Source organism: Lepidochelys olivacea (assembly GCF_965140295.1).
Source record: "Lepidochelys olivacea isolate rLepOli2 genome assembly, chromosome: 24".
NCBI classification, from domain to species: domain Eukaryota; kingdom Metazoa; phylum Chordata; order Testudines; family Cheloniidae; genus Lepidochelys; species Lepidochelys olivacea.
The window spans coordinates 16,205,501-16,227,588 of NC_140434.1; the positions used below are offsets into that span (position 1 = coordinate 16,205,501).

A 22,088-nucleotide genomic window follows, 5' to 3' on the forward strand; every position below is an offset into this window, starting at 1 on the left:
TGTGAGCTACTCCACTATTCATTTTTCCCAGTGCTTCTGCTTCCCTGGTTTCACCACTGAGGGAGAGAGAGGAATACTGGAGAACAGTGTCTTCCCCCACCCCCCATACAGTAATCATTGCCTACAACGAGTTTAGAAATGACTCACAGTCGTGTCAGCGTTTACAGAGGAGCGAATCCTATCCCAGCCTGGAAGGAAATTTAATTTACTAAAACGTAAAAAAACAACAGTTACTGAACATTTTTTGTGCGTTTGTATTTATTTTAATTTTTGCAAAGCTCTCGCAATCCCCCAGGGCAGCTGCGGGACAGAGCTCAGTGTCCCTCCGCTCCCTGTTACATCAAAAAGCATAAAAATCAAGGACTGTCACAGTAATCAGCTAGAGGCCCATTCAGTAGGATTCATGATTTTCAGTCAGCATTTGATTGGTGGAAGAGTTGTGAGGCAGCAGCACGGGGAGCGTAATGGCAGGTGTCATCATCGAAGTCAGCCAATCCGGTTTCGCCAGCGTTTGAGTTAGTAATTCATAATTCTTAGTCCTGGGGAGAGATGGCAAATGGTCATTATGGTCCCAGTAACCCACAGGGAGTCAGACAAGAACCCTCCCGCACTCCCTGGAGGAGTTTAGTCCCTTTCTAGTCCCCTACAGCTGTGTGCGACCGCCAGCATTCCACTTCCAGTATTGTGCATTGTACAGCAGTGCCCTTTACAAACTGCGATTGATGGCACTGGATGGGGAAATGAGGGAGGAGAGGGCCAGGGGAGATTTGGGAGGGCTGGAACTGAGCTCTTGGATTTGTTAAAGGGAAAGGTAATTTTAGAAATTAAAACTTTCTTTTGGGGATTTGAGCTGCCACTGGGATTTATGCTCTGGTTATCACACACTCGTCAAATCCCTGCCACTGTGTCAGTATTTACCCACACAGAGTTTATTCTGTCTGCCACGGGAATGCTGTGTCAATGAGACAGCATTGCATTTCCCAGCATTGCATTCAATGGAGAGGGTGACAGGAGGAAAGGGGAAGAAGTCTTGCGTGCTTGAAGGGGGCAGCTCAGTGATGTTGAGAGTAGCCCTCTGCCCTGCTCCTGATCTGTGGTGCATGATCCTGGTGGTGAAGTGGCTGCTGTGAGATCAGGAAAAGTGGTTGTGGAGAGGAAGTATGTCACAAAGCCAGTGCTGCTACCCGGTAGATTCTTCCAGGTTTGGCTAATGGAAGCCCCAGAGCACCCATGGAGTTGGCGCCTATGCTCCTGAGAGTCAACAACCACACTGTTCCCCAGTTCTTTTGGGCCCCTATTCTAGGACCTCCACACCTCTGGTGATTCTCCATCCTTCTTACCTCTCTCCTCCCGCAGCCCTCAGTTCGGGTCTTCTGTGAGAGGGCTCCCCACAGTGTTCCACTCTTCAGGCCCCCTTGCCTGTGAGTCCTACCCCTACTAAGCAACATCTCCTGGGAGCCTCAGTCTAGAAACAACCCTCTGCTTCTTGGCTCAGACTGACAGGCTAAGTAGCAGAACTGCAGAAAAGGACCTGGGGATTGCAGTGGATGAGAAGCTGGATATGAGTCAGCAGTGTGCCCTTGTTGCCAAGAAGGCTGACAGGATCTTGGGCTGCATTAGTAGGAACACTGCCAGCAGATTGAGGGAAGTGATTATTCCCCTCTATTCAGCACTGGTGAGGCCACATCTGGAGGATTGCGTCCAGTTTTGGGGCCCCCACTACAGAAAGGATGTAGGCAAATTAGAGAGACTACAGCGGAGAGCAATGAAAATGATTAGGGGGCTGGGGCAGGGGATTTACGAGGAGAGGCTGAGGAAACTGGGCTTGTTTAGTCTGCAGAAGAGAAGAGTGAGCGGGGATTTGATAGCAGCCTTCAACTACCTGCAGGGGGGTTCCAAAGAGGATGGAGCTAGGCTATTCTCATTGATGGCAGATGACAGAACAAGGAGGAATGGTCTCAAGTTGCAGTGTGGGAGGTCTAGGTTGGATATTAGGAAACACTATTTCACTAGGAGGGTGGTGAAGCACTGGACTGGGTTCCGTAGGGAGGTGATGGAATCTCCATCCTTAGAGGTTCTTAAGGCCCGGCTTGACAAAGCCCTGGCTGGGATGATTTAACTGGGGATTGGTCCAGCTTTGAGTAGGGGGTTGGACTAGATGACCTTCTGAGCTCTCTTCCAACCCTAATCTTCTATGATTTTATGACTTTTGCCAGCGCAGCGATGTTGTAAGGAATCAAACTTCTTCACACCCCATACGGATCGAGCTATGCCAGCAGAAGTCCATATTGTAGACATGGCCCCAGACAGCTCTGCGATGGGAAACCGTCCCCCTATCCTTGCTTCTCAGGGCAGAGATTAACCTGGAATATGGGAGCTTCCTTTCGTGACTCTGATCCCTCAAGATAAGAAATAGAGATGATCAACGTTTTTCGTAATGAATTTTTGCAAGCAAATTGTCACTTTTTTACCAGAAAATTAATCACTTCTTTTTTTGACAAAATCAGAAATGAAAAGGTTTTTATTTTTTCATTTTTTTTCCCCCTTTCTTCTTTGATGGAGCTCTTTGAAAAATTATAAGTTTGTTTGTGGCAAATTTCCAAGAAAAATAGCATTGGAACACTATTTGCAAATAGGACTCTGGGGAATCAACAAAATTCAAAACATTTTTAGTTCTATTTTTCTTAATTTTCATTGGAAAAAAAATCTTTCTTGAGTGGCAACAGCTAATTCAGATCCTATTATTTTATATTATAGTTGGGATTTTGTTTTCCCATGTGCATTACTTTGCATTTATCAACAATGAAGTTCATCTGCCATTTTGTTGCCCAGTCACCCAGTTTTTGTGAGATCCCTTTGTAACTCTTCGCAGTCTGCTTTGGACTTACAAAACTGCTCAAGATATTTATCATCTGCAAATTTTGCCACCTCACTGTTTATCCCTTTTTCCAGATTGTTTATGAATATGGTGAGTAGTACTGGTCCAAGTACACATCCCTGCAGGATACCACTCTTGACTGAAAATTGACCATTTATTCCTGCCCTTTGTTTCCTATCTTTTAACCAGTTGCTGATCCATGAGAGGACCTTCCCTCTTCTTCCATGACATCTTACTTTGCTTAAGAACCTTCGATGAGGGAGCTTGTTAAAGACTTTCTGGAAATCTAAGTACACTATATCCACTGGATTCCCCCTTGTCCACGTGCTTGTTGACCCCCCTCAAAGAATTCTAGTAGATGGGTAAGGCATGATTGCTCTTTACAAAAACCATGTGGACTCTTCCCCCAACAAATTGTGTTCATCTAGGTGTCCGGTAATTCTGTCCTTTACTACAGTTTCAACCAGCTTGCCGGCACTCAAGTTAGGCTTACCAGCCTGTAATTACCGGGATCACCTCTCGAGTCTTTTCTAAAAATTGGTGTCACATTAGCAATGCTCCAGTCATCTGGTACAGAAGGTGATTGAAATGATAGGTTACGTACCACAGTTATTAGTTCTGCCATTTCACATTTGAGTTCCAAGAGAACACTTGAGTGAATGCCATCTGGTCCTGGTGACTTATTACTGTTTAATTTTTCAATCTGTTCCAAAAGCTCCTCTAATGATACCTCAATCTGGAACAGTTCCTCAGATTTGTCACCTAAAAAGAATGGCTCTGGTTTGGGAATCTCCCTCACGTCCTCAGCCGTGAAGACCGACGCAAAGAATTTATTTCGTTTCTCCGCAATGGCTTTATCGTCCTTGAGTGCTCCTTTAGCATCTCAATCGTCCAGTGGCACCACTGGTTGTTTAGCAGCTTCCTGCTTCTGATCTACTTCAAAACGTTTAGCTGTTACTTTTTGAGTCTTTTGTTAGTTTTTCTTCAAATTCTTTTTTGACCTTCCTAATTGTATTTTTACATTTCACTTGCCAGAGTTTATTCTCCTTTCTATTTTCCTCAGTAGTATTTAACTTCCACTTTTTAAAGGATGCCTTTTGCCTCTCAGTGCTTCTTTGACTTTGTTTCGCCATGGTGGCACTTTTAGGATTCTCTAATTATGTTTTTTAATTTGGGGGATACATTGAAGTTGAGCCTGCATTATGGTGTCTTTACAAAGTTTCCATGCAGCGTGGGGGATTTCACATTTGGCACTGTACCTTTTAATTTCTGTTTAATTGACTTTCTCATGTTTGTGTTGTTCCCCTTTCTGAAATTAAATGCAGCTATGGCGGGCTGCTGTGGTTTTTCTCCCACCCGAGGGATGTTAAATTTAATTATATTGTGCTCACGATTACCAAGCAATCCAGCTATATTCACTTCTTGGACCAGATCCTGTGATCCACTTAGTAGGAAATCAAAGATTGCCTCTCCTCTTGGGGGTCCCAGGACTAGCTTCTCCAAGAAGCAGTCATTTAAGGTGTCAAGAAACTTTATATCTGCATCCCATCCTAAGATGACATGTACCCAGTCAATATGGGGATTGTTGAAATCCCCCATCATTACTGAGTTGCTGTGTTGGTTTTGTTTTGTTTTGTTTTATAGCCTCTCTAATCTCTCTGAGCATTTCACAGTCACTATCACCATCCTGGTCAGGTGGTGGGTTGTCTATGGAATTACTATCCATAGAGATTCTATGGTACAGTTTGCTTCATTTAAGATTTTTATTTCATTTGACTCTGGTTTTTTTCACCTCTAGTGCCACTCCCCCACCAGTCCGACCGGTTCTGTCCTTCCAATCTAAAGAAATAGTATTTTTCAATTCACCTCATACAAGTACTGTCATGCAATCTCTTTCATGTGAAAGTGAAACTTTCAAAGGTAGATTTTATTTTAAAATAACTGCACTCAAAAACAAAACCATGTAAAACTTTAGAGCCTACAAATCCACTCAATCCTACTTCTTGTTCAGCCTGTTTCTAAGACAAAGAGATTTCTTTTCATTTACAGGATATGATGCTGCCCGCTTCTCACTTTCAGGTGACATTGTAAATAAGAAGAGGCATTCGCATGGCACTTTTGTAGCCGGCATTGCAAGGTATTTACGTGCTAGATATGCTAAACATTCGTATGGCCCTTCATGCTTTGGCCACCATTCCAGAGGATATGCTTCCATGCTCATGACACTTCTTCAAAAAAAAAGAAAATGCACTAATTGAATTTCTGACTGAATTCCTTGTGCAAGATTGTATGTCTCCTGCTCTGTGTTCTACCCGCATTCTGCCACATATATTTCACATTATAGCAGTCTAGGATGATGACCCAGCACAAGTTAAAGAGGTACGGATTGGATGAATGGACTATAAGGTGGATAGAAAGCTGGCTAGATAGTCGGGCTCAACGGGTAGTGATCAACGGCTGGATGTCTAGTTGGCAGCCGGTATCAAGAACACTTTCGCTGCAGATTTGACAAAATGCAAAGAAGGTACCAATGTGAGGTTTCTAAAGATAGCTACAGCACTCAACCCAAGGCTTAAGAATCAGAAGTGCCTTCCAAAATCTGAGAGGGACAAGGTGTGGAACATGTTGCTCTTTTAAGACTTCTGACAACACTCCAATGTGGAAACTACAGAACCCGAACCAAAGTAATTTGACAGCAAAGTAATTTTGAGTACTCACCAGAGGAAAACGTTTTCCAGCTGGATGTTTTCGAAACACCTGTAAGGAAACAGAACAGGATCAAGAAACTCCTTCTCCAATATCATTTCAAGGTTGTTGATTCCTCACAATGGCAATGGCGTTACCAACAAGCTCTACGCTAGGAACGCTTTGCCAGTACAGTTCTCCCAGTACACTCGTGTGCTTTTGCTGGTATAGCATATTCTCCTCGAAAGGGAAATGAGGCCATGTCTACACTACAGAGCATATGCCTGCATAGTCCCTAGAGTACAGGCTGCATATGCTGACTTAAGGACTTGTTCCGACATAATAAGACCACTTCCCCACTTGATGTTCAGTAAGCTGAGAGACTCACCCTTCTGTCGGTCTAGTTGCCTCTATCCTGGGGATTTTTCAGCATAGCGTTTTTCACACTGCTAGCTGATATAGAGACACTGGCCGAACACTGAAGTGTACACCAGGCCCAGCAATACCAGCAAAAGCAGTTTTGCTGGTTATAACTGCAGTTACAATAGTCAGGCCTGACCAACCTGATTGCCTTCTATGATGAGATAACTGGCTCTCTGGATATGGGGAAAGCAGTGGACATGACATATCTTGACTTTAGCAAAGCTTTTGCTACGGTCTCCCACAGTATTCTTGCTAGCAAGTTAAAGAGGTACGGATAGGATGAATGGACTATAAGGTGGATAGAAAGCTGGCTAGATAGTCGGGCTCAACGGGTAGTGATCAAGGGCTGGATGTCTAGTTGGCAGCCGGCATCAAGCAGAGTGTCCCAGGGGCCGGTCCTGGGGCTTGTTTTGTTCAATGTCTTTATTAATGATCTGGATGATGGGATGGATTGCACCCTCCGCAAGTTCAGAGATGACACGAAGGTGCGGGGAGAGGTAGATATGCTGGAGGGTAGGGATAGGGTCCAGAGGGACCTAGACAAATTGGAGGATTGTGCCAAAAGAAATCTGATGAGGTTCAACAAGGACCAGTGCAGAGTCCTGCACTTAGGACGGAAGAATCCCATGCACTGCTACTGCCTGGGGACTGACAGGCTAAGTAGCAGTTCTGCAGAAAAGGACCTGGGGATTGCAGTGGATGAGAAGCTGGATATGAGTCAGCAGTGTGCCCTTGTTGCCAAGAAGGCTGACAGGATCTTGGGCTGCATTAGTAGGAACACTGCCAGCAGATTGAGGGAAGTGATTATTCCCCTCTATTCAGCACTGGTGAGGCCACATCTGGAGGATTGCGTCCAGTTTTGGGGCCCCCACTACAGAAAGGATGTAGGCAAATTAGAGAGACTACAGCGGAGAGCAATGAAAATGATTAGGGGGCTGGGGCAGGGAATTTACGAGGAGAGGCTGAGGGAACTGGGCTTGTTTAGTCTGCAGAAGAGAAGAGTGAGCGGGGATTTGATAGCAGCCTTCAACTACCTGCAGGGGGGTTCCAAAGAGGATGGAGCTCGGCTATTCTCATTGATGGCAGACGACAGAACAAGGAGGAATGGTCTCAAGTTGCAGTGGGGGAGGTCTAGGTTGGATATTAGGAAACACTATTTCACTAGGAGGGTGGTGAAGCACTGGACTGGGTTCCGTAGGGAGGTGGTGGAATCTCCATCCTTAGAGGTTCTTAAGGCCCGGCTTGACAAAGCCCTGGCTGGGATGATTTAACTGGGGATTGGTCCAGCTTTGAGTAGGGGGTTGGACTAGATGACCTTCTGAGGTCTCTTCCAACCCTAATCTTCTATGATTTTATGACTTTTGCCAGCGCAGCGATGTCGTAAGGAATCAAACTTCTTCACACCCCATACGGATCGAGCTATGCCATCAGAAGTCCATATTGTAGACATGGCCCCAGACAGCTCTGCGATGGGAAACCGTCCCCCTATCCTTGCTTCTCAGAGCGGAGATTAACCTGGAATATGGGAGCTTCCTTTCGTGACTCTGATCCCTCAAGATAAGAAATAGAGATGATCAACATTTTTCGTAATGAATTTTTGCAAGCAAATTGTCACTTTTTTACCAGAAAATTAATCACTTCTTTTTTTGACAAAATCAGAAATGAAAAGGTTTTCATTTTTTCATTTTTCCCCCCTTTCTTCTTTGATGGAGCTCTTTGAAAAATTATAAGTTTGTTTGTGGCAAATTTCCAAGAAAAATAGCATTGGAACACTATTTGCAAATAGGACTCTGGGGAATCAACAAAATTCAAAACATTTTTAGTTCTATTTTTCATAATTTTCATTGGAAAAAAAATCTTTCTTGAGTGGCAACAGCTAATTCAGATCCTATTATTTTATATTATAGTTGGGATTTTGTTTTCCCATGTGCATTACTTTGCATTTATCAACAATGAAGTTCATCTGCCATTTTGTTGCCCAGTCACCCAGTTTTTGTGAGATCCCTTTGTAACTCTTCGCAGTCTGCTTTGGACTTACAAAACTGCTCAAGATATTTATCATCTGCAAATTTTGCCACCTCACTGTTTATCCCTTTTTCCAGATTGTTTATGAATATGGTGAGTAGTACTGGTCCAAGTAAACATCCCTGCAGGATACCACTCTTGACTGAAAATTGACCATTTATTCCTGCCCTTTGTTTCCTATCTTTTAACCAGTTGCTGATCCATGAGAGGACCTTCCCTCTTCTCCCATGACATCTTACTTTGCTTAAGAACCTTCGATGAGGGAGCTTGTCAAAGACTTTCTGGAAATCTAAGTACACTATATCCACTGGATTCCCCCTTGTCCACGTGCTTGTTGACCCCCCTCAAAGAATTCTAGTAGATGGGTAAGGCATGATTGCTCTTTACAAAAACCATGTGGACTCTTCCCCCAACAAATTGTGTTCATCTAGGTGTCCGGTAATTCTGTCCTTTACTACAGTTTCAACCAGCTTGCCGGCACTCAAGTTAGGCTTACCAGCCTGTAATTACCGGGATCACCTCTCGAGTCTTTTTTAAAAATTGGTGTCACATTAGCAATGCTCCAGTCATCTGGTACAGAAGGTGATTGAAATGATAGGTTACGTACCACAGTTATTAGTTCTGCAATTTCACATTTGAGTTCCACGAGAACACTTGAGTGAATGCCATCTGGTCCTGGGGACTTATTACTCTTTAATTTTTCAATCTGTTCCAAAAGCTCCTCTAATGATACCTCAATCTGGGACAGTTCCTCAGATTTGTCACCTAAAAAGAATGGCTCTGGTTTGGGAATCTCCCTCACATCCTCAGCCGTGAAGACCGACGCAAAGAATTTATTTCGTTTCTCCGCAATGGCTTTATCGTCCTTGAGTGCTCCTTTAGCATCTCAATCGTCCAGTGGCACCACCAGTTGTTTAGCAGCTTCCTGCTTCTGATCTACTTCAAAACATTTTGCTCTTACTTTTTGAGTCTTTTGTTAGTTTTTCTTCAAATTCTTTTTTGACCTTCCTAATTGTATTTTTACATTTCACTTGCCAGAGTTTATTCTCCTTTCTACTTTCCTCTGTAGGATTTAACTTCCACTTTTTAAAGGATGCCTTTTGCCTCTCAGTGCTTCTTTGACTTTGGTTCGCCATGGTGGCACTTTTAGAATTCTCTAATTATGTTTTTTAATTTGAATTACATTGAAGTTGAGCCTGCATTATGGTGTCTTTACAAAGTTTCCATGCAGCTTGGGGGGATTTCACATTTGGCACTGTACCTTTTAATTTCTGTTTAATTAACTTCCTCATTTTGGTGTTGTTCCCCTTTCTGAAATTAAATGCAGCTATGGTGGGCTGCTGTGGTTTTTCTCCCACCCAAGGGATGTTTCATTTAATTATATTATGCTCGTGATTACCAAGCAATCCAACTATATTCACTTCTTGGACCAGATCCTGTGATCCACCTAGTACTAAATCAAAGATTGCCTCTCCTCTTGGGGGTCCCAGGACTAGCTTCTCCAAGAAGCAGTTGTTTAAGGTGTCAAGAAACTTTATATCTGCATCCCGTCCTAAGATGACATGTACCCAGTCAATATGGGGATTGTTAAAATCCCCCATCTTTATTGAGTTGTTGTCTTGTTTTTGTTTTGTTTTGTTTTATAGCCTCTCTAATCTCTCTGAGCATTTCACAGTCACTATCACCATCCTGGTCAGGTGGTGGGTTGTCTATGTGTGACGATGTGACTCAGCAGGGAGGGGGGAGTGTTGACCTGGGAATGTGCCCTGGGGATGGGAGACCTGAGAGCCTGTCCCCTGAGCCAGGAGGGGGAGGGGGAGGTAACACCTCTGTCCAGGAATGTGAACAGAGGCTGCAGCAGGGAACCTGCTGGGTGGGTTTAGTTTCAGTTTGGGGCTGGGTGGAGGAACACAGGGAACCCCAGGGCTGGGGTCTAAGCTCCCTGCTCCCCCAGAGGGACGTGATTGAGGGGTCCTGGTTGTACCCACAAGCTCTGTTTTGGACTGTGTTCCTGTTGTCCAATAAACCTTCTGTTTTACTGGCTGGCTGAGAGTCTCAGTGGATCCCAGGAAGAGGGGTGCAGGGCCTGGACTCCCCCACACTCCGTGACAACTGGTGGTAGCGGTGGGATCTACTGCACCCCGTGAACGGCGCTTCCTGCAGTAAGTGACTGGGGAGCAGTAAAAGGAAGGGGAATTGACGGGGACCAGGCGTGCTGAAGATCCAGAGAGAGACGGTTTCGGGGGGCGGTTAACCCCTGGGAATGTGTGACCAGAGAGAAAGACTTTTGCAGTAACAGGGTCCCCCGGGGGATTGCAGCGAGCGGTCCCAGGGGCGGAGGAGTCTGGAGCTCGACCCTGGAAAGAGTCGGTGACCTCAAGAAGGACTGGCACACGAGGGGCTTTTCCTGGAAACCGTGGGAAGCTGCCCGGCCTGCGAGTGGCCAGCAGGGAGATGTACGCTAAACGCCTTAAGAGCGACCTGGTGGAGCTGTGCAGGCAGAGGGGGCTGCGCATCGGGAGGTCCACCAAGGAACAGCTGATTGCCCAGCTGGAGGAGAGGGATCACTTGGATGACCCGATCCCTGTCCCTGAGGGAAGCTGCCCGGGGGACGCAGCGTGGGCCCTGGGGCCTGACCGGGCTGGGAGGGGTCAGACTGCTGCCGAGGACATCCCGAGACCCTTCCTACCTATGTCTGGGGGAGGGGTTGGGGGAAGCCCAGCGAATACCGAGGGCACCCTGACCCCGGCACCCAGCAGGGGATCCTCCCAGCGGAGCTCCCCATCCCTGGAGCGGAGGCGGCTGGAATGGGAGAGGGAGATGAAAATGAGGGAGCTGGAGGATCATGAAAAACAACGTCAACATGAGGAGAAACAACGTCAACATGAGCAGGAGGAGAAGGAGAAACAACGTCAACATGAGCAGGAGGAGAAGGAGAGGGAGCGTCAGGAGAAGGACAGGGAGCGTCAGGAGAAGGAGAAACAAAGACAGCATGAACTGGAGCTGGCCAGGCTGAGAAGCAGTGGGGCCCCGGCTGCGGTGAGTGCGGGGGGACCCAAGACTGCAAGGAACTTTGATAAGTGCTTCCTGGCCCAGCGGAAGGAGGGGGAGGACATAGATAGCTTCCTGACGGCCTTTGAGAATGCCTGCGAGCTGCACAGGGTTGACCCTGCGGACAGGCTCCAGTTTCTCAGCCCCTTACTGGACCCCAAAGCCGTGGAGGTGTACAGCCGGATGACAGGGCAGGAGGCAGGGGACTATGAACTGTTCAAACAGGCCCTGCTCCGTGAGTTTGGGCTGACCCCCGAGATGTACCGGAGAAGGTTCCGGAGTCAGCGTAAAACGCCTGAGGTCACCTACCTACAACTGGCCAACCGGATGCAGGGGTATGCCCGCAAGTGGACAGCTGGGGCCCGAGCTAAAGAGGACCTGCTTGACCTAATCGTACTGGAGCAACTGTATGATCAGTGCCCGTCCAGCCTGAGGCTGTGGCTGGTGGACAAAAAGCTCGAGAACCCCCAGCACGCAGGGCAGCTGGCCGACGAGTTTGTGAACAGTCGGTCAGGGGGTAGCCGGGAGGAGTCCCAAAAGAACAGGCCCCCCCCGATGCAGAGAGAGGGTCACCAGGGGGCCTCCCAGCGGGGAAATAGGGAGAACCCCCTCCCAAGGGGAACGCCTAGCGTCGGGCCCCTCCGACCTGCTCGAGGGGACCAACGTGACCTGAGCTGCTATCACTGTGGCCAGAGAGGCCACGTACGGTCCCAGTGCCCCGGGCTCAGGGACAAACTGAGCAGACCCAACCTACCCAGGGTTAACTGGGTAGGGACCCAGCTGGACGAGGGGCAGACGACCCAGGAAAGGGGGCCTACCAGTTTACCACCGGCCCCGGAGGGAAGAGTACCCCAGGCCAGCTCCACCAGAGGGCTGGAGGCTCTGGACTCAGGGTGCTCAGTTTACAGGGTGGGCGCGGGGCTGTCCCTCCGGAGAGAGTGCCTTGTTCCCCTGGAGGTTGATGGGAGGAAGGTCAATGGATACTGGGATATGGGCGCGGAGGTGACGCTGGCCCGGCCCGAGGTGGTGGCCCCAGATCGGGTGGTGCCCAACACCTATCTGACCCTGACAGGGGTGGGCGGGACCCCATTTAAGGTGCCCGTGGCAAGGGTACACCTGAAATGGGGGGCCAAGGAGGGCCCCAAGGATGTGGGGGTACACCACCATTTGCCCACTGAGGTTTTGATGGGGGGAGACCTAGAGGACTGGCCAAGCAAGCCCCAGGCCGCCCTGGTTGTGACGCGTAGCCAGAGCCGGCGAGGGGCACTGCGCCCTGACCTTGGGGAGGGTATCACACCGGAGGCGCAGGACCCTACCCTGGGGGGGAGGGAGCGCCGAGGGGCACGGCTCAGAGAGGTGGAGGCCTCAGACCCGGCCAATGAGAGGGAACCGGGCCCCGTCCCTTCCCCAGCCGCTGAGTTCCAGGCCGAGTTGAGGAAAGATCCCTCCTTGCGGAAGCTCAGGGACCTGGCCGACCTCAGGGTGGGACGGACCATGAGGAGAGGCTGCCAGGAGAGGTTCCTGTGGGAGAAGGGGTTCCTGTACCGAGAATGGGCTCCCACAAGGGAAGTAGAGTCCTGTGGGATCAGGAGGCAGCTGGTGGTCCCCCAGAAGTATCGCCGCAGGCTCCTGTACCTGGCCCATGACATCCCCCTCGCAGGGCACCAGGGAATCCGGCGCACCCGGCAGAGGTTGCTACAGAACTTTTACTGGCCCGGGGTCTTTACCACGGTCCGGCAGTATTGCCGATCCTGTGACCCCTGTCAGAGGGTGGGGAAGGCCCGGGACAAGGGGAAAGCGGCTTTGAGACCTTTGCCCATCATAGAGGAGCCTTTCCAGAAGGTGGCCATGGACATCGTGGGGCCTCTCAGCAGGACGACCCGGTCGGGGAAGAAATACATTCTGGTGGTGGTAGATTTTGCCACCCGCTACCCCGAGGCAGTGCCCTTAGCTTCCATTGAAGCCGACACCGTGGCCGATGCGCTCCTGACCATTTTCAGCCGAGTGGGGTTCCCCAAGGAAGTCTTGACAGACCAAGGCTCCAACTTCATGTCGGCCCTGCTCCGGTGCTTGTGGGAGAAATGTGGGGTCCGGCACGACTGGGCCTCAGCTTATCACCCCCAGTCCAATGGGCTGGTGGAGAGGTTTAACGGGACGCTAAAGATGATGCTGAAAACCTTTATGAACCAGCACCCGCAGGACTGGGACAAGTACTTACCTCACCTGCTGTTCGCGTACAGGGAGGTGCCCCAGGAGTCTACCAGATTTTCGCCTTTCGAACTGTTATATGGCAGGAGGGTGAGGGGCCCCCTGGACCTGATGAGAGACGAGTGGGAGGGGAAGGCCACTCCCGATGGAGAGTCAGTGGTGGAGTATGTCCTGATCTTCCGAGAGAGACTGGCTGAACTCATGGGCCTGGCCAGGGAGAATCTGGCCAGAGCCCAGAAGAAGCAGAAGGTCTGGTATGACCGCACAGCACGGGCCCGTGCCTACGCCACCGGGGATCAGGTGATGGTTCTCATCCCCGTGAGAAAGAACAAACTACAGGCCGCCTGGGAGGGCCCTTTCAAGGTCGTCAAGCAGCTCAATGAGGTAAACTATGTGGTGGAGCTGTCGAACCGGGCGCACCACCGCCGGGTGTACCATGTGAATATGATGAAGCCATATTATGCCAGGGGGAATGTGGTGTTGGCCGTGTGTGGACAGTGGGAAGAGCAGGGAGATGACCCTTTAGTAGATCTATTCCCTGGGACCAGAGCTGGTTTCCCCCTGGAAACAATTCCCCTCTCGGATCAGCTAACCCCTGCCCAGCAAGTTGAGGTCAGGGAGGTGCTGCATCCGTACCGACAGCTGTTTTCCAACCAGCCTGGACGCACTAATCTGACTGTCCACCGGGTGCAGACAGGGTCGCACCCGCCGATAAGATGCTCCCCCTTCCGAGTCACAGGGAAAACTGCTCAGGACCTGGAAAGAGAGGTCCGGGACATGCTGGCTTTGGGGGTGATCCAGCCATCTGCCAGCCCTTGGGCCTCGCCGGTGGTGCTGGTCCCCAAAAAGGACGGGTCGGTCTGGTTCTGTGTGGACTATCGGAAGCTCAATGCCATCACTGTATCTGATGCCTACCCCATGCCCAGGCCTGACGAGCTCTTAGACAAGCTGGGAGGAGCTCGGTACCTCACCACCATGGACCTTACAAAGGGCTACTGGCAAGTGCCGCTGGATGCAGATGCCCGACTGAAATCGGCCTTTATCACCCCTCTGGGGCTCTATGAGTTCCTGACCCTGCCTTTCGGCCTCAAGGGAGCGCCGGCCACCTTCCAGCGCCTAGTGGACCAGCTCCTGAGGGGGATGGAGAGTTTTGCCGTGGCGTATATTGATGACATCTGTGTCTTTAGCCAGACCTGGGAGGACCACGTGTCCCAGGTTAGACAAGTGCTGGACCGACTCCAGGGGGCTGGGCTGACTGTAAAAGCGGAGAAGTGCAAGGTGGGGATGGCGGAAGTATCTTACCTGGGCCATCGGGTGGGGAGCGGCCGCCTAAAGCCGGAACCAGCCAAGGTGGAGGTGATCAGAGACTGGCCCGCTCCCCACACCAAAAAGCAGGTCCAAGCCTTTATTGGGATGGCAGGATACTACCGAAGATTTGTGCCCCACTTTAGCGCCATCGCCACCCCCATCACGGAGCTATGCAAGAAGGGGAAGCCAGACAAGGTGGTCTGGACCGGGCAGTGCCAGGAGGCTTTCCGGGCGCTGAAGAAGGCTCTGGTCAGTGGCCCAGTTCTGGCAAACCCAGACTTTGACAAGCCCTTTGTGGTGTTCACCGACGCCTCCGACACGGGACTGGGGGCGGTGTTAATGCAGGAGGATGAAAAGGGGGAGAGACACCCCATCGTGTACCTGAGCAAGAAGTTGCTACCCCGGGAGCAACACTACACGGCCATCGAGAAGGAGTGCCTGGCCATGGTGTGGGCCCTCAAGAAACTAGAGCCCTATCTCTTCGGACGACACTTCACCGTCTACACCGACCACTCTCCCCTGACCTGGCTGCACCAGATGAAAGGAGCCAACACCAAGCTCCTGAGATGGAGCCTGCTCCTGCAGGATTACGACATGGACGTGGTCCACGTGAAGGGAAGTGCCAACCTGATAGCGGACGCGCTGTCCCAGAGAGGGGGCCCTGAACTTCCCCAGGTCACTGGTCACAGTGACCCCGCTCAGTTCAGTCTCGAAGGGGGGAGAGATGTGACGATGTGACTCAGCAGGGAGGGGGGAGTGTTGACCTGGGAATGTGCCCTGGGGATGGGAGACCTGAGAGCCTGTCCCCTGAGCCAGGAGGGGGAGGGGGAGGTAACACCTCTGCCCAGGAATGTGAACAGAGGCTGCAGCAGGGAACCGGCTGGGTGGGTTTAGTTTCAGTTTGGGGCTGGGTGGAGGAACACAGGGAACCCCAGGGCTGGGGTCTAAGCTCCCTGCTCCCCCAGAGGGACGTGATTGAGGGGTCCTGGTTGTACCCACAAGCTCTGTTTTGGACTGTGTTCCTGTTGTCCAATAAACCTTCTGTTTTACTGGCTGGCTGAGAGTCTCAGTGGATCCCAGGAAGAGGGGTGCAGGGCCTGGACTCCCCCACACTCCGTGACACGATGGAATTACTATCCATAGAGATTCTATGGTACAGTTGCCTTCATTTAAGATTTTTATTTCATTTGACGCTGTTTTTTTTCACCTCTAGTGCCACTCCCCCACCAGTCCGACCTGTTCTGTCCTTCCAATCTAAAGAAATAGTATTTTTCAATTCACCTCATACAAGTACTGTCATGCAATCTCTTTCATGTGAAAGTGAAACTTTCAAAGGTAGATTTTATTTTAAAATAACTGCACTCAAAAACAAAACCATGTAAAACTTTCGAGCCTACAACTCCACTCAATCCTACTTCTTGTTCAGCCAATTTCTAAGACAAAGAAGTTTGTTTTCATTTACAGGAGATAATGCTGCCCGCTTCTCACTTTCAGGTGACATTGTAAATAAGAAGAGGCATTCACATGGCACTTTTGTAGCCGGCATTGCAAGGTATTTACGTGCCAGATATGCTAAACATTCGTATGGCCCTTCATGCTTTGGCCACCATTCCAGAGGATATGATTCCATGCTCGTGACACTTCTTCAAAAAAAAAGAAAATGCACTAATTGAATTTCTGACTGAACTCCTTGTGCGAGATTGTATGTCTCTGTGTTTTACCCGCATTCTGCCATATATATTTCATGTTATAGCAGTCTCGGATGACGACTCAGCACACGTTGTTCATTTCAAGAACACTTTCGCTGCAGATTTGACAAAATGCAAAGAACGTACCAATGTGAGATTTCTAAAGATAGCTACAGCACTCAACCCAAGGCTTAAGAATCTGAAGTGCCTTCCAAAATCTGAGAGGGACAAGGTGTGGAACATGTTGCTCTTTTAAGACTTCTGACAACACTCCAATGTGGAAACTACTGAACCGGAACCACCCAAAAGGAAAATCAACCTTCTGTTGGTGGCATCTGATTCAGGTGATGAAAATGAACATGTGTTAGTCTGCACATTGCTTTGGATCATTATCGAGCAGCACCAGACAGCAAAGTAATTTTGAGTACTCACCAGAGGATAACCTACAGGGGGATGTTCTGGAAACACCTGTAAGGAAATAGAGCAGGATCAAGAAACTCCTTCTCCAATATTATTTCAAGGTTGGTGATTCCTCACAATGGCAATAGCATTACCAGAAAGCTCTACACTAGGAACGCTTTGCCAGTACAGTTCTACCAGTACACTCGTGTGCTTTTGCTGGTATAGCATATTCTCCTCGAAAGGGAAATGAGGCCATGTCTACACTACAGAGCCTATGCCTGCATAGGCCCTTGAGTAGATGCTGCATATGATGACATAAACTTTTTCACACCCCATACAGATGGAGCTATGCCAGCAGAAGTCTGTATTTTAGACATGGCCCCAGAGAGCTCTGCGAAGGGAAACAGCCCCACATCCTTGCTTCACAGGGGTGAGATTAACCTCCTGAATCTGAATATGGGAGCTTCCTTTCTTGACTCTGACCACTCAAGATAAGAATTAGAGCTGGTCAAAAATTTTCCTAATGAATTTTTGTTTAAAAAAAAAAATTCTCAAACTTTTTCCAGAAAATTGATTAATACTTTTAAGAAAATCAGAAATGAAAGCTTTTTGCATTTTTTCATTTACTTTCCCCCATTTTTTTCTTCTTTTCTGGAGCTCTTTGAAAAATTATAAATGTGTAAATTTCAAAGAAAAATAGCATTTCAACTCTATTTGGAAATTGGACCCTGGGGAATCAAATAACAAAATTCCAAACTTGTTTTGTAAAAAGAAAAGGAATACTTGTGGCACCTTAGAGACTAACAAATTTATTAGAGCATAAGCTGTCGTGAGCTACAGCTCACTTCATCAGACGCATACAGTGGAAAATACAGTTGCTAGATTTTATATACACAGTGAACGTGAAACAATGGGTGTTACCATACACACTGTAACGAGAGTGATCAGGGAAGGTGAGATGTTACCAGCAAGAGAGAAAAAAAAACTTTTGTAGTGATAATCAAGGTGTAAGGTCATGTCTGCATTACACTGCATTGCCCCTGCGGAACATTCTGTGCACGCCAACAGAAGGTCTTTTTCCGCCAATATAGGCACTCCACCTCCCCGATGGATGTTCGGTATGCTGATAGACTCACCCTTCTCTTGGTCTAGTTCCGTCTATACGGGGGATTCTCCAGGAAAATAGCTGAGTTGCCCAAGAGGGGTGATTTTTCCACACAGCTAGTTGATATAGCTGCGCTGGCAGAACTTTATAGTGTAGACCAGGCCCAGCAATACCAGCAAAAGCCCAGTTGTGCTGATTACAACTGCAGCTACAGTAGGGAGAGGCTTTTGCCAGCACAGCCGTGTCAGTCAGGAATCAAACCTCTTCACACCCCATTCTATAGAGCTGTGCCAGCAGAAGTGTGTATTTCAGACATGGCCCCAGACAGCTGTGGGATAGAAGACATCCCCTCTACACTTCCTTCTCAGTACTCAGATTGACCCCCAGAATCTGGAATTTGGGAACTCCCTTTCTTCAGTCTGACTTTTCAAGATAAGTATTAGAGCTGGTTCAATTTTTTCAAAGTGAATATTTGTTATAAAATTGTCATTTTTTTTCCAGAGAACAAATTCATTGTTTGATAGAATCAAAAATGAAAAAGTTTGACATTTTTTCATTTACTTCCCCCTCCCCCCGCTTCTTTCTTTTTTACTGGAGCTACTTGAAAAATTATAGAAACTTTTTGGGATTTTTCAATGAAAAATTACATTTCAACTCTATTTCCAAAAATGGATCTTGGGAATCAAATGACACAACTCAGAACTTTTTTGTTTTAGTTTTCATTTATTTCAATAATGTTTTAAAATGCTCGAGCCCGCAAAGAATGAGACCTCCTGAATCACTGACCACTGCTGCACTTGTTGGCCTAAATGTGGAAGGACATGGCAGAGTAAACTGTTGTCAGTCAGTGAGAGCCTCTCTCTGTCTTCTGCACACAAAACACTTTTAACCATACATGTACACATCAAGTCTGAAATTTGGAACAAAAGCTGCTTTTGAGATATCTGAGCACAATAACATCTAGACAGTTTTCTTAATATGTGATGAAAACCCTTCAGCCTCCTCCCCACCCCCGCTGTTACTCAGGATCTTTCTACACTTAAAACGCTACAGCAACACCGTGCAGCGCTAAATTTGCACACTGAAGCACTTCAGTATAAACACTCGCTACCGTGACGGGAGGGGTTCTCCTGTCGCTATAGTTAATCCACATTCCCATGGAGCAGTACCTAGGTTGAGTGTAAAATTCTTCCGGCTAGCTAGCACTGTCTGCAATGAGGATTAGGTCGGGATAGCTGCTACTTTCAGGGGTGTGGATTTTTCATGCTCATGAGAGACATCATGCATCATGCTCATGAGAGACAGAGATATCAATGTGAGTATTCAGGATAGATGGGGCCTCAGACAATTCAAGCTCAGCTACAGGGAATGCCAAGAGATCATCACAGAACAATTCACCATTGGGTAGAGAGAAAAAGGAGACATTTATGTTACTATATCACAGAGAAAATCATCTTTCTAATATAAAGTATTAATCCTAGTAGTACTTTCACTTTTACCAGCAGAGCTTCTACCGGCAAAGCACTGCTTCCCTTTCGGTAAAGGGTGGAGATGGGGGTAAAGGCAGCCATGATTTGGAGCTTAATGTTGGTTTCTGTTTGTTTCTTCCGATTATGAAATCCGCTTTCAGGCTGGGGAGGTTTAGCAGCTCCATTGATACCATGAGTCGTCTATGACGTTACAAGCCTGATTGCGCAAACCCAACACCTTGTTTGTTAAAGAGACCAATGGCCTTTGTCAATGAGGAACGGTCAGAGTTGATTTACCTCCCGGTGTAATATGGCTATATACTCTCCCTAGAGTTTCTGAACATAGTTTTTATGGTGTGGATGGGGTCTGTAATCATAAGTACATAAGAATGGCCATCCTGAGTCAGACCAAAGGTCTATCCAGCCCAGTATCCCATCTACCAACAGTGGCCAATGCCAGGTTCCCCAGAGGGAGTGAACCTAACAGGCAATGATCAAGTGATCTCTCCCCGGCCATCCATCTCCACCCTCTGACAAACAGAGGCTAGGGACACCATTCCTTACCCATACTGGCTAATAGCCATTAATGGACTTAACCTCCATGAATTTATCCAGTTCTCTTTTAAACCCTCTCATAGTCCTAGCCTTCACAACCTCCTCAGGCAGGGAGTTCCACAGGTTGACTGTGTGCTGTGTGAAGAACAACTTCCTTTTATTTGTTTTAAATCTGCTGCCCATTAATTTCATTTGGTGGCCCCTAGTTCTTATATTATGGGAACAAGTAAATAACTTTTCCTTATTCACTTTCTCTAAACCACTCATGATTTTATAGATCTCTATCATATCCCCCCTTAGTCTCCTCTTTTCCAAGCTGAAAAGTCCTAGCGTCTTTAATCTCTCCTCCTATGGGACCCGTTCTAAACCCCTAATCATTTTAGTTGCCCTTCTCTGAACCTTTTCCAATGCCAGTATATCTTTTCTGAGATGAGGAGACAACATCTGTATGCGGTATTCAAGATATTCTCCGTCTTATTCTCTATGCCTTTTTTAATGATTTGTTTGCTTTTTTGACTGCTGCTGCACACTGCATGGATGTCTTCAGAGAACTATCCACAATGACTCCAAGATCTTTTTCCTGATTAGTTGTAGCTAAATTAGCCCCCATCATATTGTATGTATAGTTGGGGTTATTTTTTCCAATATGCATTACTTTACATTTATCCACATTAAATTTCATTTGCCATTTTGTTGCCCAATCACTTAGTTTGGTGAGATCTTTTTAAAGTTCTTCACAGTCTGCTTTGGTCTTAACTATCTTGAGCAGTTTAGTATCATCTGCAAACTTTGCCACCTCATTGTTTACCCCTTTCTCCAGATCATTTATGAATAAATTGAATAGGATTGGTCCTAGGACTGACCCTTGGGGAACACCACTAGTTACCCCTCTCCATTCTGAAAATTTACCATTTATTCCTACCCTTTGTTCCCTGTCTTTTAACCAGTTCTCAATCCATGAGAGGATCTTCCCTCTTATCCCATGACAACTTAATTTACATAAGAGCCTTTGGGGAGGGACCTTGTCAAAGGCTTTCTGAAAATCTAAGTACACTGTGTCCACTGGATCCCCCTTGTCTACATGTTTGTTGACCCCTTCAAAGAACTCTAAGGCCTGGGCTGCACTGGGGGCGGGGGTTCGAACTAAGATACACAACTTCCGCTACGCTATTTGCGTAGCTGAAGTCAAAGTATCTTAGTTTGAGTTACCTGGCCGTCCTCACAGTAGCAAGTCGACTGCGACAGCTCCCCCGTCGACTCCGCTTACTCCTCCTGCCGAGGTGGAGTACAGGCGTCGATTCAGGGATCTATTTATCGCGTCTAGACGTGATTTATCGCGTCTAGACGTGATTTATCGCGTCCCCGATAGATCGATCACTACCCGCCGAGCCGGTGGGTAGTGAAGACGTGCCCTAAAAGGTTAGTAAGACACTATTTCCCTTCACAGAAACCATGTTGACTTTTGCCCAACCATTTATGTTCTTCTATGTGTCTGGACACTTTTACTTTTTACAATTGTTTCAACTAATTTGCCCAGTACTGACGATAGACTAACCGGTGTGTAATTGCTGGGATCACCTCTAGAGCTCTTCTTAAATAGTGGCATTACATTAGCTAGCTTTCAGTCATTGGGTACAGAAGCTGATTTAAAGGACAGGTTCCAAACCCTAGTTAATAGTTCCGCAATTTCACATTGGAGTTCTTTCAGAACTCTTGGGTGAATGCCATCTGGTCCTGGTGACTTGTTACTGTTAAGTTTATCAACTAATTCCAAAACCTCCTCTAGTGACACTTCAGTCTGTGACAATTTCTCAGATTTGTCACCTGCAAAAGATGGCTCAGGTTTGAGAATCTTCCAAACATCCTCAGCTGTGAAGACTAAAGCAAAGCATTCATTTAGTTTCTCTGCAATGACTTTATTGTCTTTAAGTTTGTCTGCGGAAAAGGACCTAGGGGTGACAGTGGACGAGAAGCTGGATATGAGTCAGCAGTGTGCCCTTGTTGCCAAGAAGGCCAATGGCATTTTGGGATGTATAAGTAGGGGCATAGCGAGCAGATCGAGGGACGTGATCGTTCCCCTCTATTCGACATTGGTGAGGCCTCATCTGGAGTACTGTGTCCAGTTTTGGGCCCCACACTTCAAGAAGGATGTGGATAAATTGGAGAGAGTCCAGCGAAGGGCAACAAAAATGATTAGGGGACTGGAACACATGAGTTATGAGGAGAGGCTGAGGGAGCTGGGATTGTTTAGCCTGCAGAAGAGAAGAATGAGGGGGGATTTGATAGCTGCT

The 22,088-nt window shown here is 47.7% G+C and overlaps 1 long non-coding RNA gene across 1 annotated transcript; it reads right to left on the reverse strand.

The window, feature by feature from the left end:
* Nucleotides 1-254: 254 nt before the first annotated feature.
* Nucleotides 255-16,735, reverse strand: LOC311512811. The gene is made up of 3 exons (XR_014709572.1): nt 16,699-16,735; nt 5,597-5,635; nt 255-539 (listed from the first exon to the last, which is right to left on the reverse strand). It is a non-coding gene; the product is annotated as an uncharacterized lncRNA (long non-coding RNA).
* Nucleotides 16,736-22,088: the final 5,353 nt, after the last annotated feature.